The sequence below is a fragment of the Motacilla alba genome, chromosome 3 (assembly GCF_015832195.1).
Source record: "Motacilla alba alba isolate MOTALB_02 chromosome 3, Motacilla_alba_V1.0_pri, whole genome shotgun sequence".
Classification (NCBI taxonomy): Eukaryota; Metazoa; Chordata; class Aves; order Passeriformes; family Motacillidae; genus Motacilla; species Motacilla alba.
The window spans coordinates 44,024,763-44,046,797 of NC_052018.1; the positions used below are offsets into that span (position 1 = coordinate 44,024,763).

General features: G+C 42.4%; 1 protein-coding gene across 6 annotated transcripts in view; it reads left to right on the forward strand.

Annotated features, from left to right (window-relative positions):
• PRDM1 (PR/SET domain 1) overlaps positions 1–22,035 on the forward strand; it is a 102,401-nt gene that overhangs the window by 52,353 nt on the left and 28,013 nt on the right. The window contains exon 1 of one of the 6 annotated variants that reach the window (XM_038132221.1): positions 16,164–16,359. The exons of the other annotated variants lie outside the window; for them this stretch is intronic. The gene's annotated coding sequence lies outside the window, so the exon portion shown is untranslated. Of the gene's footprint in view, positions 1–16,163; positions 16,360–22,035 lie in introns of those variants that run through there. 6 annotated transcript variants of the gene reach the window in all.

Genomic DNA, 22,035 nt, shown 5'->3' on the forward strand with positions numbered 1-22,035 from the left:
TGTGAAACCAAAATATATTATTATCTGTCTTCTCTTAACCAGATGTGGTAACAAGATTACTCAAATTCATGTCAACTGAATACGAGTTACGCAGTTTTGCAAGTTGATGACTAAAATTATTGGAATTACCCAGAGCTAAATGGTTTGTTATAGCTGAAAATTGGAAAATCTCTTGGTGTTTGCACCATTGTTTGTCGTGGAAACGTTAAGTCCTGCTGCTTCATGTCTTCACTCTTTTTACAGACAAAAAGGGTACACAATGAAGAGGTTTGTTCATACTTGCTTAAAATGAAATGGTTTGGACAGTTACTTTCTTTATACCTCAGTTATATTTTCATTTCTATTCAGAGTTTTCATTAGCAAGTTATTTTGTGGTTACCTAGAGTGGCACTTAGTAATTGCATTGAGATACTTCTCTCTTAGATTTCTTAACTGTAATAAATCCAGTAAGCCCTACTTTTGCTCAATAAATACCTGAGGGAAAAATGCAGTGATTAAAAGAATGCCTAAATAATAACTGATATGGTATTTATTGGTGGAAAGTTGCAGCTCTTAGCTGCATGGCTGGTAAGAAACAAGAGAATGAATAATAGAATAATAGTTACCAGTGTCCCAAGTTTGAAAAGCCAGAGGAAATGGCAGCAAGAAAAAGCAAATGAAGATGGATGAAATCCCAGGAGGGTGAAGGGAGATTGCAGGGAGTCTTCCATGCTGGACAGGGCTGAGTGGCTGACTCCTGGCTCACCTCAGTTGTTGCCTTTTGCAGTGGTATTTTGAAAGGCACTGTTTGGGAGAAGTGCTTCCTGGCCGCCACCAGCGCACACCACTTGCAGATGCTGCCTCTGGGTCAGTGAGAGGTCACCTCCAGTTAACTCAACACCCTCAGTGAGGAGAAAGCTCTTGGGGATAAACTTTCTTACTATCACTGTCTAACCAGCACTGAGAGAAATTGCAGATGCTTAACTTGCTCTTTTGCCTTGAAAAAAGTAGTTTTCACGGCATCATTAGCAGTGCCAACTATTACCTCTCCACTTGTCCAGTACAGCAGGTTCAGCAGCACCAGTTTCTACAGCCCGGTGGTTGGGTTTTCTCCTGGCAGGTCCTCCTCCCTGTGCTGTGCTGTGGCCAGGGTCCAGCTGCCCTCCAGTACCTCACCAGCCCCTTGGCAGAGCTGCCAAGGACTGAGAGACCTTGGGGTCTGCAGAGGGAACAGCATCCCATGTGTACTTGGATGTCCCAGAGCATGGGCGGGTGCCTCCCAGGCTTGCTGTGTGTGACAGGATGTGGCTCCTGGTCCCACAGAACCTCAGCCAGGGCACTCACAGCTCCATGGTTCAGTGCCAAAGGGAACAGGGAGCTCTTACACCTCAGCCTGTAGCTGGAACGTTTTCAGTGATGATAGCAAAGGTAGCATCAGGAGGGGATGGACTGAATGTGAAGGTGGGTGGTGTTTGCTTAGGAAATGTAAAGTCCAAGTATGTTCAGCAAACTGCTCGAGTCCTGTTGCTCCAGAAGCAAAGCATTCACATTTAAATAATTGTGTTCTGAAAAAGATCAAAGATGCAAATAAATGGCACAAGTTGTGCAGGAGCCCATTTTACATACATGCATAGAGATACATGGGAAATCAATGTATTTTACATTGCTCCCACATTTTTACTTGTGCCAGCAGTTACAGAGCCCTGCTCACAGGTGAGTCTGGGTGCAGGCGCTCCCTGGTTGTTACTTCCCTGGTGGGACTTTCTCAAGTATCCATGCAGATTCGGGGCAAAAGTCTGGAAAAGGTAAAATGCTGAGGCAAGAGGACTGAAGTCTGAAAAACCTCTTTAGGTTTCAGACTGCTCTGTTCTTGTCCATAAAAGAAATTAGTAGGCATATATTTTATGCGTGTGGGTACATCAGTAGATGCATAAAAATACATACGTCTGTTTTCAATAAAAGTGTTCCATGATCTAAACATCTTCCAGATAACATCTTAAAAATCTTAGGCTTCACATTTTCTCAAACAGGCTTGTTCAGGGAAACGAAAGAGAGTGCTTGACAAGATTATGGTGTTGCTTCTATACATTTCCTTTATTCTTGTGGCTAAAAGGAAATTACAATGTGTTGTTAAGTCAAAGCGTGGTCTGTGGAGCTGAACCAAAAAACCTTTAAATGGACTAAAATTCCCCTTCTGATAAAAGGGAAAACTACACAGCAGAGAGACAGGATATCTTTAATTTAAATAGTGGGTTTAGGTATATTAATTTGAGTTCAAAGCATCTTTCAAAGGGTATGATGCCCACATTTTTAATTTTACCTAATACTGAGCATCTGGTGTGGACTGGTTTGTGGTACTGAGAGCAAAAGGAAATACATTACTCATAGATGAAAGGAGTGAGGGAGAATCACTGTCCTGACTAAAAATAGCCTTTTTTCCACCAGTTAATATCAGCTGGAGGTTTTATTAAATAGTAATTGTCTAGAAAAAGACAATAATTGAGTGTGACTGTTTCCTTTCAGGGGCCGGGCCCAGGTGGTGAAAGTTAAGTATTGTCCTTCAGATAAGGTCCTGAAAGCAGTTTTCCTGAATGTCCACTGAGCCCTTCTGCAAAATGTCCTTTCTGGGTGCTGAGCTGCAGACAGACAAAATCCAGGCCTTTTTGCAGGGCAGCAGCAGTTTTCAGGGATGTAGCACCAGAGGATTTTATGGCTGCTTTGCAAATACAAAGCTGGCTCACCTCTTTGGCTGGAACTCTAACCCAGAGGCGCAGAGATCACAAGAGACAAATGTCTTGAATTAAGAAATGGAGTTGACATCTATAAAAGTCAGAGCACATCTAGTAGGCAACATGTGTAATAAGACTATAACATTATATCTAATAGGGAGATTGGAAAGCTGTCTGAAAAAAATGCAGCTTCCGTTCAGATCTGCACAACCAAAAACAAAACACACCAGATTAATGGGGTTTTTTTGTTCCTGCACCCCCCTTTCCCCTATATTTACTGATCTGAATCCCTATGCTCTTTTCATAAAAATCAGTCCAATTTTTTTCAGTACAAGGTTAGTGACAATCCTGGTAACAACTTTGCCTATTTGGAGTCCATAGTGAAAAAAATGTGTATTTCTGTGAGGTTAACAAAATTCTCCTCTTTATTTCTATAAGGTTCTTCTCTTTGAATGACAGTTTTGCATGTAGTGTTAAGACCATTTGTCTGGGGCTTTATGTATCATGAATATCTAAACATTGTTTAATTAACCTTTGCAAGTGTCCAGTGAGTCAGAGAACCATGAGATCGGACCAGACAGGAAGTGCTTTTTCTGAGCTCCAAAAGTTTTCAAATTGCTACTTATTCTGAGTTGAATGGACTCAAAACTTTGGGGGAGTTTTCATGGAGGAGAAGTAGAGGATGAGAGAGCGTGAGAGACACAGTGATTTGCTGCAAAGTGGCCAAAAGTTCCAGAGCGCTCCCTGGGGAAGGGGAAAGCTGTCGTTTCAGCCCTTTGCCCTGCATGGTGAAGTTTTGGAGCTTTGGCCTTACGCCTCCACATGCTAAATTAGGAGTGTAATGGCTGAGCCAGAGTCAGGCCAGCTCTGCTGGGTGGTCTGCAGACAAGCACTCGGAGAGAAGGTCACCGTGGCCTTCTAGTGAGAGCAGCTCCCGAAGGCTTTGCTGGCTGTAGCTTGGACCATCTTTTCTTTTGCATTCCACGTAAGTGGTCTCACTGTGAGGTGAGGCTGAGCTCTTATCCAGACAGAAACACCACTTACCCAGAAAGTAGCACATATGTTCTACCAGGAAGCCTGGGTTTTGGCCATTCAGCATTTCCCAGGGGAAGCTGACCCCTTGGGTCAGTAAGGGTAGTTGCTTCAAAGACTGCAGAAATTGATACCATATTCAGTTTGAGAATTCAGACATCTTGATTCGATGGTTTAAACCACTGGACCACACTTTTTCTGAAATAGGTAGGAATATTTGCATTTTTATATAGGGAAACTGAGGCACAGAAAGGGTCTGAGGTTTGCCAGAAGCCACATACTAGGCCTGTGGAAGAGCTAAGAACAGAACCCAGGTTTCCTGATACCAGCACGAATGATTCAGCCACAGCACACTGTGAGGGCAGGACAGGAAGGAGCAAAGAGATGAAAAATTAATTTATTCTGAAAGTGAAAATTCTTGCTTCAAGTAGTGTTTTCTATTATACCCAAATAATTTCTACATCCCTGTAATCTAATTTTTCTTTACCATTTGGGTTTAACAGTGAATATTGCATTGACACCTACCCCTGGAAACTCCTGGCCTTCTGCTAACTGCAGATTGGTGGGCTAAAATGAGAGACTGCCCATTGAGAATATAATCCTGGTCTGCAGGGGGCACAGAGATTTCTTCACCTCTGGGAAGCGGCCAGTGGTTTACAGTTACCCATGCCTAAAGCTCCACTTTTTTACTGGGGCCTGAAGCTCAACGTTTAATTTAACTCCACGCTGGAAGTTAACATGAACCTTAATGTGGGAGACTTTCAGCCTTTAGCTGATGAGAAGAGTTATGACTCTGCCTGTGGCAGTTTTAAATATGTAGAATATACATATGAAATTTTAAACCACAAGTTCAGGAAGGCAGATATTTTCACGTCTTCCTTCATTTAAAATATGGAAACCCAATAGCATTCCGTTTACATTTATCAATGTGTTTTAACAGAAAAAAAAAATGGGGTCAATAAGTCCTCTGAAAAGAGGCTAAAATGAAGGAAGATAGAGTTCATCATTTCCATATTTTGAGCCTGTGACTTCCAAAATCAAAGGCTTGGTAATCCTAATGGATTGACTTCCAAATTTCCTTGGATTTGTATTGCTGGACTTGTCTCTCTCCAGGGCTTAGCTGGATCCCTGCAGATAGATTTTTAGGTTTATATGGTGTAATTCCACTTAGTCCAGCTGTAAACTTGTGATGGCTGAATTAATACATTCCAAGGGGAAAAAAAAGAAAAATAAAAGAGTATACCTACAAACCCCCTGGCTTGTATATCAAATCCTGAGGGGGAAAAACTGGGCATTTCAATTAGTTGGTTGTGTGGCCTGATTGAAGAACAGCCCTATGGCTAACAAAGCTTTGTCTGTAGTATCAGCTTGCTCCTCATCCACCAGGACAAATAGAGTGGTTGGTCATTAACGGGCTAGCCATCGGGTAGGGGTTTTGTTCTTAAATGGGGGCTTTGTCTTATCCCTGCTGTTTAAGCCCTCTCCAAGCACTCCTCACCTGTCATATCTGTCATACATTTAATTCATCACGCTCTCTGGTCAAAAGCTACACTGATAGTATCAAAAGAAGAGGAGGGGGCTTCTTATAACTTTAGCGATCAAAGGAGATTACAAAGCAAATAAGATTTTAATGAAGACGGCAGGTTTGGAAAGGAGAATTTACTGCACTGCGAATCGCTAACACATAAATGTTCGTTTTATCTGTATAGTATTTGAGAGTGGAATCCCAAGCTATTACATAAGGAAGGATGGATACATGTGTTGGTTCATGGTTTTAATTAAAAACACAGAGGGAGGAGATGTGGGGAGGAAAAAGGAGCTCTTTTATTTCACTTTAAAGGTCATATTTTTATTCTGTAAATATGATAAGCAGACTGTGTTTAAACAGAAGTTTGTTTTAATGGTGACAAATGCATCAAGCAATTTGCCACGGAACTGATATTGTCAGGCCAATGTTCTCTGTTATTTGACTTAAGTCTCAAAATATCAATCACAATACTAAAATACACTTGGCCTCACTGTATCCACTAAATGGGTAAAGCAGGCAGGCATTTTCCAGTCATAGTCATGGAAATCCACATGTCCCGTCCCTGGGATCATACATGATGGGGGCCAGAGCTGCAGAAATGCACTTTTTGTGTCAGTGGGTGTTTTACAGGAAGGTAGCTCTGTGCCAGTGGTGTGGGGAAAACTGCCTGCCTTACCTTACCTTACAGGAAGCCTTCCCTTACTGAGAGACACATGCTGCCCTGCGGCACTTTGTCATGGAATGCGAGCCTGAAGCATACACATCTTAATTCACAGAATGTTCTGAATTGGAAGGGACCCACAAGGATCATCTCTTCAGTGAATGGCCTGTAGAGGAATCAAATCCATATCCTTGGCATTGTTAGCGCCATGCTCTAACCAACTGAGCTTCTCTCAGTGGCTCATTCACTCATTCACCTTTTATTAAACTTGTAGTCTTTCCACAGATGAATTTTCCCAATTGGGACTGTCAGTCCAGAGTACATGCTCTGTTTTCTGTTAAGATGGAAACAACTGATGGGGAATTATCTGTTGCAGTTCCTAATGGTACTAGTGTACAGTACTCAAATTCTGCATGGCCAGTTATCTGGAGATTCAGTTAGCAGCAAACACTCCACTGGAAACATAAAGGTTTTGGAGCAGATCATCTTGACACATAAAAAACCCCCAGGGGATCAGGCTCAGCTAGTGTGGATTTATGAATGCCAGGTGCTGTTTGACTAACCTGGTCTCCTTATGACTAGATGACCTGCTTAGGGGATGAGGGAAAGACTGTGGATGTTGTTTACCTGGACTTCAGTAAAGCCATTGATACTGTCTCCCACAGCAATCTCCTGGCTGTTTATGGCTTGGACAAGGGCACTCCTCACTGGGTAAGAACCTGTCTGGATGGCCAGGCCCAGAGAATGGTGGTGAATGGGCTGACATCCAGCTGGTCACCAGTGGTGTTCCCCAGGGTTCAGTACTGGGGCCAGATTTGTTTAATGTCTTCATCAAGTACCTGGACAAGGGGTTTAAGTTCACCCTCAGTCAGTTCACAGATTGCCAAGTTGGGCAGGAGTGCTGATCTGCTGGAGTGTAGGAAGGCTCTTCAGGAAGATCTGGACAGGATAGGCTAGACCAATGGGCCAAGGCCAATTGTTTGAGGTCCAGCGAGGTGAAATGCCAGTTCCTGCAGCTGGTTCATAAGAACCTCATGTAGACTACAGGCTGGGGGAGGAGTGTCTGGGAAGCTGCCCAGCAGAAAAGGACCTGAGGCTGCCAGTTGACAGTGGCTGAACATGAGCCAGCCTGTGCCCAGGTGGCCAAGAAACCCAGTGACATCCTGGCTTGGATCAGCAACAGTATGGTCAGCAGGACCTGGCTAGTGACCAGGACCTTGTACTAAGCACTGGTGAGGTTGTACCTCAAACACTGTGTCCAGCTCTGGGCCCCTCACTACAAGAAAGACATTGAGGTGCCAGAGTGAGTCCAGAGAAAGGCAACAAACCTGGTGAAGGATCTGGAGCAAAAGTCTTTTGAGGTGCAGCTGAGGGAGCTGGAGTGGTTTAACCTGGAGAAAAGGAGGTTCAGCGAGGACTTGTTGTCCTCTATGACAAGAGGAAACAGCCTCTGGCATAAAGTGCAGTTCTGATTGGATATATTAAGAAAAATTCTTCACTGAAAGAGTTGTCAAGCAGTGAAACAGGCTGCGCAGAGAAGTGATGGAGTGACCATCCTAGGAGGAGATATTTAAAAGCCAGGTAGCTGTGGAACTTAGAAACATGGCTTAGCAGTGGACTTGGCAATGCTGGACTCGGCAGTGCTGGACTCATGGTTGGAATGACCTTTAAGGTCTATATGATCTTAAGGGTCTTTTGTAACTGAAACAAATCTATGAATTTATAAAGCAGTGCTTTGGGCACTGGCTGGCATCTGTGCAGTGTACAGAGCCAAACCTGCCCTGTTTGTAGCAGAACCAGGCAGCTTTACTTTGCAGTTTTTCTTTGTGATGAAAAGAAAGCCTTTGCAATTGCTGAAGCCTTTGATAAAAGAAGGGGTAGTTTGTATTATTAGCACGGATGTTAACATCTTTACTTCAAAGACAGGGGGAAGTGGCTGCCTAGCTTTCTTTAAATTGAATTAAAAACGTGGGGTCCAGGAAGGAGCTCACAAAACTGTGTCTGAACTTGTCAGCCTTTACGGGTTTAGGTGGAAAACTCCAGTTCTCACTTTCCGCTGAGTAATACTGAGAGCTCATTATTTGTGTGGTTTTCAACCTGGCTATGAATTATGAATGATTTACTTAAGAAGTGATAAACTATAGGTATGCTCTGAAGCTAAGAGGAGGTCCCTACAGCTGAGGTGTTTTAGGTTCAGCAAGGAGATGGTCCTCAGCACCCTTACTGATGTTGGAATTAATATCTTGTATTTTCATCTGAGGGCTGGTATCCATCTCTTAAGTTGCTTTTCTGCAGCCCACAGGATCTCCTGATATGCAAGGCCCAATGAACTAGTTTTACTGAAAGAGATGAAAGTTCACATGTGATCTGTCATCTGGTGGCATGAATTAGCTGAACCAAAGTCAGACCCAGATTTTTTTGCAAGTGAAGATGGGATAAAGATATAACCAGTACTGTAGTTCAGAAACTCTGCTTGAGTTTTGCTTTGAGTAAGCATGTCAGCAAGTAGCTTCTAAACTGATTTGCTTTAATCGATAGCAATAAAAACTGTGAGTGAATAGGGTCTGTATTTATCTGATACTGTGATGAGCTGCAGAGGCAGCTGTAGCAGGGCTCTTCCAGTACTCACACCAGTTTGGTGAATGGCACTGGGAGTCCATCTGCAAGACTCTGCCCTGTAGACAGGGTTGGCACATGTGCCAGACACAAACATTTGCATTTACTCTTGGTTTAAAGACCTCCATGCTTTTATTAATCTGGAAACTGTGCGGTTTTTTCCTTTTCTTTTTTCTTTTCCTTACCCTAAGTTAAGGTGGCAGAGGCTAACTTACAACATAGCCTTTCCTTTCACAAATTAGAAATTCAGAGAAGGTGCTCAAGTTGTTTGAGGTATAGACCAACCACCTCTACTAACATGTTCTGGTTATAGATCTTGATAGGTTTTTGCAAGACCAAAGTCCTTAGGTAAAGAAGTGTTTTTTAAAATAACCCAAGTCCACATGACAGCATATAAAAGTCAAATGACAGAGCAATTAATGGGTTATTGTTACAAAACTAACCTTTCAAACTAGTTCCTAAAATGCTCTGTGGTTGGAGTTTCACTTATGGAATTTACTTTTAAGCCACTTTCTCCAAGCTTAAATCTGTCTACAGAAAACTTCAGAAACTTCTTCTTGTTGTTGTTAGGAAAAGAGAAAGAAAAATAGCATGCTCTTTTTTTGTGTTAAAGTAAATGCTTTTAAAATGTATCACCCCATACCTGACTGAAATTAAAAAAAAATAAAACGCAAACCTTCAGAAATTGGGCACCAGTTTTATTCAACAGCACAAAAGCCACCGTGCCAACATTTGGAACTGCAACACATCAACCGTTCTTATAGCTCATACTTTATTCTCTGCATCAAAGCTCTGGTGGGGGGGAGTAAAAACAGAGAGTGAGAGAGCGAAAGAGTCAAGCTCTTCAGAGCCTCTAATGACGCGTGCCAAACACGTGGAAGGTAAATCCCCTAATTCAGTCTATTCTTTCAGCATTCCCTGGCGGGCAGCCAAGCTAAATATTTCTGCTGGATAAAAAATGCACCCTCCTATGCGGCACTTTCTTAACAGGATGGCTCTCCAGCTTTAGCGGAGGGGGCTTCTCTGGGGGAAAGCCAACATGTGTGTTCTCTTATCTATTTATTTATTTTATTAAAAAGGGGCTTTATGGGCTGTGATTGGATTAACTTAGTGAACCCTGGAGGAAGAGGAAAAACAAATTGGGAAGCTGGTTTAGCACCCCCACCTTTTTGTCATCTTCTTTTGGGATTTCCTGGCTGGCTGCCACCTTGAGCCTGTTGAATGTTCTTTAGATCAATCAATTAAAAAGGCTTTAATATTTGGGTGATTGGAACGCAACATATGGGCTGCTGGTGCGGATGTCATGTGGTGCGTGGAGTTAATTGAAATGATTAATAGAGGTGTTAGTTTCTTCAAGACTAATTGAAGAAAGAATATAATTGGAAGCATAGACTAACCATTATTGTTGATTTTTTTTTAACATATTGCATCCCTTAAACACTTGTACATGTTTATAAACATGCAGATGGACTTTGTTTAGATGTCTTCGATGTGGTGATTTGCAAAATCACATCAACTCTACAAAAGTCAAATTTATTTTTATGTAAATTAATCAGGAAAAATATTTCCCTGTGCCTTGCCTGTTTTCAGTAACCAGTATGTACACTGAATTTCTGGTACCTGTTTGTCTTTACTTCCTTGCTAGACTTAAACCAATTGATTCATCCTCATCATTATCTGTGGGGTCAGAGTATCCATCCACAGAAACTTATCAGGAGCCGGTGAAGGTCTGGTAGTGCCCTCTTCTCTCTGCACTGTGAGTTGTGATAGCACAGTGCATATGTGCCAGGTATTTCAGGGAATAGCATCACTATTGTACTGCCCCACACCTTGTCAGCTTGACCATATTTCAAAGGGATAAATATGGAAAGGACTGTCAGCAGCCTGGATTTGACAGTCAGAAAGAAATGTTAAATTAGAGAAATTCAGAAGATTTAACTGCGATCAGCTCCTTTGGCCTCTCCACCTTCTGTAAGAATAACAACTTTTTTTTTCAGGAGTAGTAGCCTGGGAATTTTTATTAAAATTTCTAAGCCATTGTGAAATACAAAATGAAAGCAATGAATTGGCTGCAGAGGACATCTGGCAGCAAGGAGAGGGTATGAAGGATGCGTCTCTGAAAGTCATCCTGCTGCACAGGCCGGCTCTCAGGGTAGAAATGGGGAAACAGAAAACATGACAATTTCTGGTCTGTAGTCGGTAAGCACGGGCTGGCTGCCCGAGCGCTGCGCGAGGAGGAGCAGCATCGCGTCCTGTTGCTGCCGGGCTGTGGTTACAAGTGCCGTAGCAAACTTTCGGATGGGGATTTCTTAAAACTGAAGACAATGGCTTAAATGACTTATGAATCTGCTAGAGGGCAAGTGTTCACTTGTGGAAGAAGAAAATCAGGTGAGATGGCAATGAAGTGTTGATCCAAAAGGTAAGTCAGTTTGGATTTAGGACAGATAAGCTGCATTTGGAAATGCATTTTTTTCACACCAGCTTTCTTTTTGCCTGTGTCTTGTAATAGGGGAAACGCTTGTGCATAATTTTAATGTTCTGGAAAAGAACTGTCTTCCTGAAAGGGACATACATATTTTCTCTATTTGTTTTCTTTTGCACATGTGGTGCAGCTTATGCATTTGTATATCTTTTTCAGTAGTCAGAAAGTTTATTCTGCAGCCCAGAATAAACTGAGCAGAGAAGTGACAGATAAGTTTAGAGGCCTTTTTTTGCTGGCTTAGAAGAAAAGACTATAGGATGGTTTTAATATTTTAGAGTCTTCCCACACAGATTTCCAGTGATGCTTTGAAGGCAACTGTGTGTCTGCAAAGACTTTGAGCCTCCCCGGAAGATGTGGCCTGTCTTGTGTACAGATCTGAGCAAAGCGTTTGTAGAAAGGAAGTGGCTGTCCTGTACTGGGGGCTGAGAGGAAGGGAAGACATTAGGTCTGATTGCAAGCTTCCCTTACTCCCCGTTGCCTGATTTGTGTGCACGTAGTGCTAATAGTTTTAAATGAGAGGGATATGCTGAGACAGACTGGTGCAAATTTATTCTTTCAAAAATATTTTCTATTATTATTATTATTATTATTATTATTATTATTATTATTATTATTATTATTATTATTATTCGGTGATGAGATTAGTCATTTAAGAATCTGGTTGTATTGCAGCAAGCTACTGCAATTACATAGTCACTTGTTTACTTTTCTAATCTTAACAGTGATGAAAATTAGGAGTTTCAGCATTCCATTGTCTGCATTTCCCATTAAGATCTAGTATAAGAAAAGGAGAAAATTGTATAAACTTACTGAAATAGGAGCATCCTCTCTGTTTCTATCACACCATGCCATGTTATATAAGTAATAAAATTCTAGTGCATTGGCCTGGGACACTGAAAGAGGAACAACAGACCAATGAAAAAGGGCTTAAATCCATGCATGTGCTTTGTATGTGGCTTGTGTCTGATGGAAATATTCTCATTCTCATACAAAGGAGAGTTTTCAATAACATACCCCTAAAATAAATCTCAGGGAACTATATCTAGTATCCTGCTAGCATCACCTATTGCTAAGACAGACAGACAATTTGCATCAGGAGATCTCACTTTAAGGTTCTTATAAATCTACTAAACTCTTAACATGTGCCTCAGATGTTTCTTGCATTTTACTTTCCTATGGATGCATTTCCCCCCAAAACCTGTTCTATCATTTCCAAGAATTTGGCTATGACAAAAATTGTATTGCTAACACTAGGAGTATGATGGCTTTTCTGTTGAAAAGTAATCTCCACCATGACAGCCCCCATTTTTTGGAGCGAAGTTTGAATGACAGGTTCAGTGGCTTGGGGAAAGCAGCATATGTGGCAGGGGAGGGTGGTGACTGTCACCGTCTGGAATGCTCAAATGCCATCCCCTCTGTCAGGAGCACTTCTCAATTCTTGGATGTCCACATTGGAGATTGGATCCTCACTTGCATTGGGTCTCTGTCAGAGCAAGACCAGAACACACTCTGGTAATGTCCTCACCTCTATCTCTGACTCCCACACCCAGAAGAAATGCTTTTGAGCTAGAAGCCAGCCAGAGGATTGGCAGAGCAGCCCTCCCAGGAGCTGCAGAAGGGTATCATGGCTCCCTTCAATGGGCAAACACTCTTGGGTCTAGACTGGAGCACTGGAACTGAGAGCAGTGGAGTGCGTGTTCAGCACGTGCTCCTTGCAAACCATCCCGAGGCCAGAGAGTCATCAGAAGGAACTGTTTTTAAAAGCCTATGGGCAAGAGCTGAACCTGGAGGGGATTATGAAGGAGGAGAGACTATGCCTGGAGATCAGCAGTGTCAGGGAAGAGGGAAACTGAGAGTAAGGTTGGTACGAGACCAGGGGATTTATCTTTATGGGTTATTGTAGATGAAGACGAGCAAGCTCGGTGTTAAAAGCGGGCGGGATGTAAGCCAGCTCTGATCCAAAAGCTGCCTGGCTGCATTAGCACAGTGCTAAGCCCAAGCTAATATATCCGGCTTCTCACCAGGGCTTATTAGCTCGGGCTCAGTGCCATACTAACATAGTCACAGGAGTTCCAGTTGGGCTGACACCATGTCTGCTCAACATGGTGTGAACTGAGCTCAGGGCTACGTGCCTGCACAGGAGCAGCAGGAGATGCCTGCAGACTTGACTGCACCACGCTGATGAGGAGGCTGTGGAGGCCAGGCCTGCTGGTCAGCAGGGCAGCAGGGGCACATAGGGATGGAGGGCATGTCATGTTTGCCTGAAGTGGGACAGGAAAGAAGTGTAGTGCAGATGAGGAACCAGGAGGGACTGAAACTGGCTTGATGAGGAGACTTGGCACACAGGAGCCTGGGTGTGGGAGTGGTAGATGTGAGTGACTGGAAAGGGAAACTACAAGAGGGGTCAAGAGGAACAAGCTGAGGACTTGCTGGGCAAGGAAACCAATCAGAAGTCTGAGTCGAGCACTGGAAGAGGAAGAACAAACTCCACACCACACCTGGCATGAAATCAAGATGCCTGAAAACAGTCATTCCTCCACTGCCAGCCTATCACCTGATGAAACCCATAAACAGAGGTGTCCTATCCCTTACAATGCTTGTGCTGACCTTGCCAAAAACAACCGTATGGTTGCTCTGAGCCAGCTCTGCCAGTGTCCCTGAAGAAGTCTGCCTGTGGCAGATCAGAATACCTTAGCTTTGTTCTTGATCTGTGTAGGCATCCGAGTAGTGCCAGGCCACGAGATATCTACTTTTTCTATTTGCACTTTCAAAAATCAGCATAAAAACTGTAGAAAAACATTACTAAAATTGCAAATTCAAGTTCTCCAGAGTTTAAGGTTGTTTGCCTAACTCAAATTTGATCCTCTTATGCATTATGATACAGTCTTTAATTACTCATTTAATTACTGTTAGCTGGCTACGTGCCTCATTCAGGCATAAGACAAGCTTGCTAGGGGAGATGAATTGGGGTGGTGTAATAAAATGTTATCTTTAAGACACCTCTTCCCGCAATCTCATTTGGTGCTGCGTAAGGAAGTAAGATGGCCATTGTAGAAAGAAGTGCTGGTCTCCTCAGAGCAGGTGAGCTCTGCTCTGAAGAACTATGTATTATTCCTGCCTGTGAATCGGAATAAGATTCAGGCCAGTTCACCTCAGCAAAGCCTTTTGCAGGTGGGAAATAATTTTGGCATCTTCCTGGGTGCCTGATGTGAAGCCCTGAAAAACACAGAGCCATCACAGATGCCAGGAAGAGAAATGCTTTGAACATATAAAATAATGCACTGTGTTGAGTAAATCGACTGCTCTGCATCCCAAAAGTTATGTATGCTTTTTGATGTCATTGTGTCTCCATACCCCTTCTGCAAAGCGAGAACAGCAATAATACCTTCATCAACATATGGGGGAGGTATTGTGAAAATCAGATTAGTCATTATTTGATGTTTGTGAGGCATTTAAGTGCTGCTGTTCTGATGAGCAAAGTGGAAAAATACAAGACAAAATTGGTTGTCTTCATTTGAATGGTCTGTGGTTAAAGTAAGGCATTGGGCCTTTATAGGAAAAAGGAGAGAGAAAAAAATCTGGAAAAACAGCTCTTCTAGTCAGCACTCTTCTTTCTAAACACCAAACGAGGTGGAGAAAAAGATGGTGTGTCCTATGCCAAGACTGCAGAACTGAGTTTCTGTACACAATCTTAGATCTCCTGGCATCTCCTACCAATTGAAAGAATGCCTGAGTTTGCACCATAATAGGTCTCCCATTTACTGACGTTTTGGAGTGTTTGTCTCACTGTAAAGCTTGGGATTTTTTTATGTGAGTCTGTTGTCTTGCAAGTCTGATGGTTGGCTGTAGGTTTTTACAGAACTTTGACTCAGCTTCAGGGAAGGAGGAATGAAGAAGCAGAAGAGTGAACTTCTGAAACTCTCCTTTCCCTGGGTTTGAGCAATCTGTGCTGTTATGAAACCTTTTGAAATCTCATTTGCTGATGTCTTTCTGACCCCCCAAATTATTCTTGTGTAAATGTTGACACCCAGCAGAGATGAAATCATTGACTTGGGGAAACACAACTGGCTTATCAGAAACTGCACGATTCCAACAATATACCAGCAACTCCAGCCTTCTTTTTTCTTTCTTTGTCTTTTTTTAAAAAATTGTTTGTGGTTAGTTGGCAGATGGTATTGTGAATCAGACTGTACGTAACTGAGGGAACAGATTGATTTTTTCAGTTCACATGAACTGTCATATATCAAACCGGCTTTATTTTCAGGTCTTCTGTGTGCTTATGATTTTAATATGTTTACTCATTTCATGTTGATAGTTTTAATTACAAACTCAGACAATGTATAAGCAGAACAAGAACTAGATATGTTCTCCAACTGAATTCAGCCCGTCTGTAAATTTTCTCTGCCGTGTTGTACCCAAAGTTCACTGAAATCAAAGAACACCAAAGTTTCTCCACTGACCACCTGAAATCAGTTAGTCCTCAACTGGGTCTTTTTATGATTCTGACTCTAAAGTTATGTGATTTGATTGCTGCAGGAAAGTGATTTAAAAGTGGACAGAGAAACCATTAGAAAAATGTTGAGGCTTTGGTCTCCTGTGTCATGCCATTTAGACACCATGCAGGGCAAAAGGAACAATTGCAATCCATTTATTCATGGATAATTGTAAAGCCAGAAGATGTCAGAAAACTTGATTTTACACCTTGAATGTTTAGGATCACAAAGTAGCTCCATAAAGAAAAGTCTTTCTAAGGAGTTTGCTGTGCAAAGGAGAAGGGAGCTGCCCTCTAGCAAACTAGGAAAAAAAAATAAAAATAGTCTTGTTGGTTCAAAAGCATTAATTTTGAGTTCTGCTGTTCAGATGTGACTTTTGGTGTTTTATGTTTTAAATTAAAGGCGTGGCTGAATGTTCATTATCCCTATGATAAAAGCAGTAGAAATAGGTGCAAAATGACCCTTGTGCAATGCTGTAATTTACCTTTATTTTAAACTGGCTTACACATCTTAATACATTATGACAATCAGAATTATCAGGCCACCAGGCGGAGAGGAGTTTGTTTTGTTAATTGTTCTTGTTAAGCCTAATTACAGAACGGGGTGGAGTGGATGTGAGGGGAGGGAGGAATCTGCTAGCAAGAGGAAATTCTAAAATCCTCGGAGCAGTTCCAGGCAGTGTGTGTTGGGGAGCAAGAGTGCGGGTGTGGTGTGGAGTGCGTGAGCATGCGTGTGTGTGTGTAAGAGTGTGAGAGCGAATGACAGACTTTCCATATGGACTAAAATCCTGAGATGCATAAGCTGGAGGTGGGGAACCTGTGCTGTGTGGACACATAAAGGTACAGCTGAACAAAGAACTGTGCTGTAGTTTTCTTTGTGAACTAACCCTTTTTTTGGAGGGGGATGGCGGGGGTGGGGGGGGAGATGCAGATGACTTACTTTGCTGTTAATCTTTGAGGTTTGCATTAGACTGAGTGTTAAAATGGTTCGCTGAGATGCCGCACTATTCTTTGATATTGCAGGTTGCCACGTAGCTGTGGGTTGGTATCCTAAAGCCCTTTGAAATGTTTTCCTTCTTCCCAGTGATTGTAGCAAGATGTGCCGTGCACAGACTGTGTTATTTGTTTATACTTTCCAATGGAAAGCATACATCCAAAGAGCCCTTCTGCCCTGCATTATTCCAGTTTGTTTATGTGCCCCACATTACGCTGTTGGCGAATTACTGTGCCTGACCTGCATTGTCAGCCCCCTCCATTGCCTCGGGAGCCTCCGGCACAGAAGTTTCTGATAAGGCAGTTTTGAACAAGCCAGACGCCAAGTGAATGATTCTATAACAAATCTGTGCTCTTCTCCGGGGTATGTTACCTGACTTGTTTGCTGCCAAGGTGGTTTTATTGGTTTGGCTACTGGGTGGAGGGAGGAGACTAGAACAGCACACGAGTCACGCTTTTGTTTTGGTTAATTATAATGTACACTTTTAATAAAACCTTTTAGTGCCATGAATTAAATGTCATTGCAATCCTGCACAAGAAGAAAAATGCTACTGCTGCTGTAGCTGACAGCTGAGTGGTCAGACGGCCAGCATGAGTCTGAGGCTCAGAAGCCTTTTCTTTGCTGGCTAGAGATACTGCTGGGTAAATGTGTTTACTTTTTCCTTAGTATTTATACTAGTTAATGTGTCGCACTAGATAAATCTACTTCCTGAATCCATCTTTCAGCTTGCTCTCTTCCCTCCCAATTGACAAATGGTTTGAGTTTGACACCGTTTTATCAGTTGAGCCCCTGCTGGGTGCTGCATGCCTGCTTGTTCCTGCTTTATCGTGAAAAGTGAATTATCTGCAATATTTTGCTACCATCTAACTAGCAGTTGGCAGGCTTTTCTATAAGAACTGCTTTAGATTTCAGCAAGAGGAAGCTGTTGTCTTTCTCTGCAAAGCCGTGTTGTTGCTCTCCAGGAAAACAAAAGATCCCGGAGCTTTCTGCACCGCAATCTGCTGCTGTCCCACTTTCAAGGAGGTGTTTTGTTTGTTGCGGCAGCTTCCTATCTTAAAATGATAAATTGAGCGGACATGTGTGCTGTTTAAAACTGCTGTCTCCAGGGCTTTGTGTTCACTTAGGATAAAATACATTATTTTGTGGTAGGCTCTGGTGTGATTTAAACTTGGTTTAGAGATTACAGAGCAAAAGGGAAAGCATCAACATCTTCAGCAGTGGTAGTCTGATGAGGAATAGCTGTCAGAAGAAGAACTCTACTGACTTAGCCTCAAGTGGGTTGCAAATGCATTAGGGATTCATTAATATTAATAGTAGAATAGACATTTCCTGCTTTCGTTTGACATCTTCCAAGCTCTTTTTTTTTTTTTTTTTAAGAGCAATTTGAAGTGCAGTTTTAACACTTATTCAAGTTACTACAAGGATGATAAGCTAAAGTTAAACAGAAGGAGACCTCTGAGTGTGTGGGGCTTGTCTCTAGGAGTTCTGGAATTCGGTGCTGTGCTTTAGAGAAGGATTCTGGTAAACTCTCGGGTAAGACTTTCAGGGCAGTTTTTAAAATGGGTCCGTTAGGTGTGACTGCAACCAGAATAAACTGTTGTCACAAGAAATTGTTCTATGAGGGTGACAGGAAGGTCACTTTCAAAATGACATGTAAAGGATAATAACTGTGATTTCTAAGGTGGGCACAGTAGTGGCTAGTTCATAAGTTCAGGGGTGAAAAAAAAAATCCAAACCCTTCTTGAGTCTCCAAATACTCTGTGAGGTTGGCTGAACATTTCGGTTTGAAAAATATATAGATCCAAAGTAATTTTTACTTCCTTTCAATCTTCTAAATCCTGTGATGCATTTTCATGCCTCTGCTCTGTCGCCAGCAGGCTTCCAAGATTTATTCAATGAAAAAAAATATTGACAAAATCACCAAATATCTTTGAGACATAAAATAAACCCAAGAATTATGTTAGGACCAGGAGGGAACATGTAATTGCAATGATCATTTTTCAGCATCCTGCATATCACAATTTCACTGAGTGAGCCCTTTAACTAAGAGTAAGAGAACTTGTGGCAGTGGAACAAGGCAAGGGCTTTGCTTTTTATAGAAAACACAGCTAAGAGTCCCAGTTCATAAAATACTAAAAGAAAACAGGTAAGCCCCCACAAAGCACCTAGTCTGGCAAGTCTAGTGATGCAGCAGCTACAAATGCAGAAGTGCACACGAGTTTGGCAGCTCTTACTGATAGGGCAATTTGAATTGTCAGTGTGCGTCTGCTCTACTTGTTGAGCCTAATGAAAAGTACAGTTTAATCACTGGTGTGCCAAATTGACCATGATTAGCTGTTATTGCAGATTAGTGCATTGTCTGGGGCTCCAGAATTATTGATCCGGGTGCTGTGCTCTGGTGTTTTCTGTGCCCTCTATCGTAACCTCTTCTTAATGCTTAGGGCAGAGAGGCAGGAAAGGAGAGTAGGAGGGAAGAAGTCCAGATGGGAAGAAAACAGGTCCTGAAAAGACCACATAGGAACTAGGTCAGGTACTCTGGAGATTAAAGAAGCATGCTTCATCCCTGGACGCAGGAGGCTGGGACAAGTAGCATACAATTACGAGGAATTAGAACGGCAACAAGTAGTGCAGATTTATCAGCTTTAATTGTCTATTGTCAGGACAGAGCCCTTCTTGTAGATCAGGCACTGCCAATGCTTTAATACCTCTAATGGACTCTCTATTGTGGGATTATCTCTCCTAAGGACAATGTATTTCTTAAAACTAGTTGTTTTGGGAGAGGGTGGAGAAAAAGAAAAAGAAGAAAAAAAGAGAAGAGGTGGCTGCAGCCTTCAGTTGTTTTGGGTTTTTTCCCCCTCTCTGGTTTGTCACATTTGCAGGAAGTAGCTGAGAGCCCAGTGTTGCTCTTCTGTCAGCAGCACTATTCCTTCAGGGGAACTGATTGATACCTATTGAACATTAACCCCCTTTGCTCCACCTTCCCCAACGAGCTCCTCCAGAAACAATGGCTGGTTGATAAAGAGCAGATAAGCAAGGACACCCGGCTTAAGAATCTCTCTGCTATCTTTATTTTAAAAGCTTTCCTGGGTTTTGCAAAGTAAACATTACAACATTTAAAGAAGGATAAGGTGTCAACTATTTAATGAGAAGTTGTGTTTAATAGCAGAGGAATTCTTCCCTCCCCCAGCCAACACACAGGTATGAAAAGACTGTTATTTCACCACCCTGGGGTAGGAGAGGTGGAGAAATGACAACTGTACTCTTAGAAGCTTAAAAAGTGGTACTACAGACCAACCCTTCCAGATTCCCTAATCAACTCTAAACATACAGTCACTATTTTGAATCTTTTGGCCCTCAATGCACGGTAGTCACACTGCTGGATGTGTGATAATCTGTGGGTAAATATTTTCATTTCCACCACATGCACTTTGTCATGGTGTGTAGCTGTTGTTTTTGTTAATCTGTTTTGAAATGCGCTCTGTGGCCAGCTCTTTGTCAGAAAAGTGGCGTGGTTCCACCCATGGATCTTGCCCTCCTTCTGCTGTGTTCATCAGCTCCAGGAGATTGGGCAGCCCAGAGAGTGTCTGACATGAAAACTGAACTGTGCAGGAGCACAGTCTGAAGTTTCGTCATTGTTCGTATCACTGTGACTTACCAGGCAGGTTGAGGAGAGAATACTCCAAAAAGTGTCATGACCACCAAGTGGGGAAGAGACATGAAAGTTGAAATAATACAATTAATTCTGAGGTGACTTCATTATTTCAGCTTGTTGTGAGCTTGTTATGAGGCTGATGTCTGAAGTATTCACAAGAGTGAGCCTTCTAATATATGCATACCATCTCGTCCCTCCTCCATGACAGTCTGGAAGTCAGCCTATTTTAAATGAAAATTTTCCAAAGCACACTCTTTTTTCAGTCCTCTTGTCACCAGTAAGGGTGGAAAGGAGTTAAAGTAGTTGGAATGGGTTGTCCAGTTGTCATTAATTTTTCTTCAGATTCAGTTACAATAGACAGAATATTCAAAACTCCAAGGTTGGGATGTGAAAGGTAGAATTTGTACTCAGATTTTCTTGTCCAGTATAAACTTGTTTTGGTAGAACACGCAAAGACAATAAAAGTGTTCTTATATTGGCTCTTGACTATCATTCCTACCTTTCCCAAGACCACTATTGCTCAGAAGTGTGATGGGAAGGCTGATCGTAACCAAGAAGGGAACATCTGTGGTCCACCCTCTCACAAAGCCTTCTTGCCCTCCTGATAGCAGGCCCAGACAGCTTCAGCTTCTTCTTCTCAAACTGAAGCTTCAACAGGAGGAAAAGGCTGAAGCTTAATTCTTGCCTCTGTGTGCTGTGAGAATGTTTTTATTCCATTGGAGGAGAATTGTTTTGGCTTATTCATACGTCATCTGAGCAGTATTTTAATAAGGCCTAGTGGGAAACAAAAAGGGATTTGGTATTTCAGTTTGACTCCTTTTTTTCTCTTTTTAAGGAAAATTTCTTGAGAGGATAAAACAACAGAAACCAAAAGTGATGTTAAGGCTTGCAGTAGGCAGTAGCTGAGAGTGCAGCCAAAAGATCTGCTCTTGGTATTGCAGAGCCCAGACAAAAATAAACGTTTGGCATTTGGAAGTGCTACGAGGCAATGACCAGGGTGCTCTGTAATTAAAGGCAGTCCCTGAAAGCTGCATGTGCTAATTCAAAAGCCTCCTGGCTATAGCACACACCACCCCAAATGCCCTTGCAAAAAGCTTCTTGTAGATTCAAGTGCAATTTTAATTTCTCTCCTTGTAGGCAATACCAGCTGAAGTTGTCTAGGGCATACAAAGCCTCTGAGATCATATCTGAAGCCCATAGGCAGGTTTTGCAAAGGTCAGGCCAGTCTGAAGAGAAGACAGCTTCTCTTTTACAATATATTGTAACTTTTCCTGCTGCACAGTCACTGAAGTGTGCTGGGTCTCTCTCTTTCCCTTGAATCTGACAGTAACTATGCTTTCAAAAATGTGGCCCTAAAACATGAGTGCACATCAGAACTTGAAAGCAAGTTCTTCTTAGAGTTTGATTTCTCAGTTGGCTTTTAAAAGATGTGCAGTCGTGCAACTACATCATGTACCTTCTCCAATAATGACCACAACTGGTCCCCAAATGTTTACCAGCACAAGGATGCCTACATGCAGGAAGTGGGAAATGGGGGTGGGTCTGGTAGTTACTCTTGATGTGGTCAATCTGCCACTGACCTTGTTTGGGGAAGGGGAGGATGTGAAAATGAGACTCTCCTTTAATCTCTTGTGTGCATTTTATCTCCCCTCCAACTTTTTAAAGAAATTTCATCTCTTAGAGTCAGCTCCCTTCCCTCCTTCTTCCCCTTAAAATTACAGCAGGCGCAGGGAGAACAGCAGCAGTGGCAGCTGAGGCTGAGTTGCACAGGCTTGTTGTTGAGCTGAAGTGGTGATAGCATCAAAGGAAATGGATGGGGATTTCTGAGATCAGAGCTGTTAGGGCCATTCATGATTTGTTGCCAGGCTGA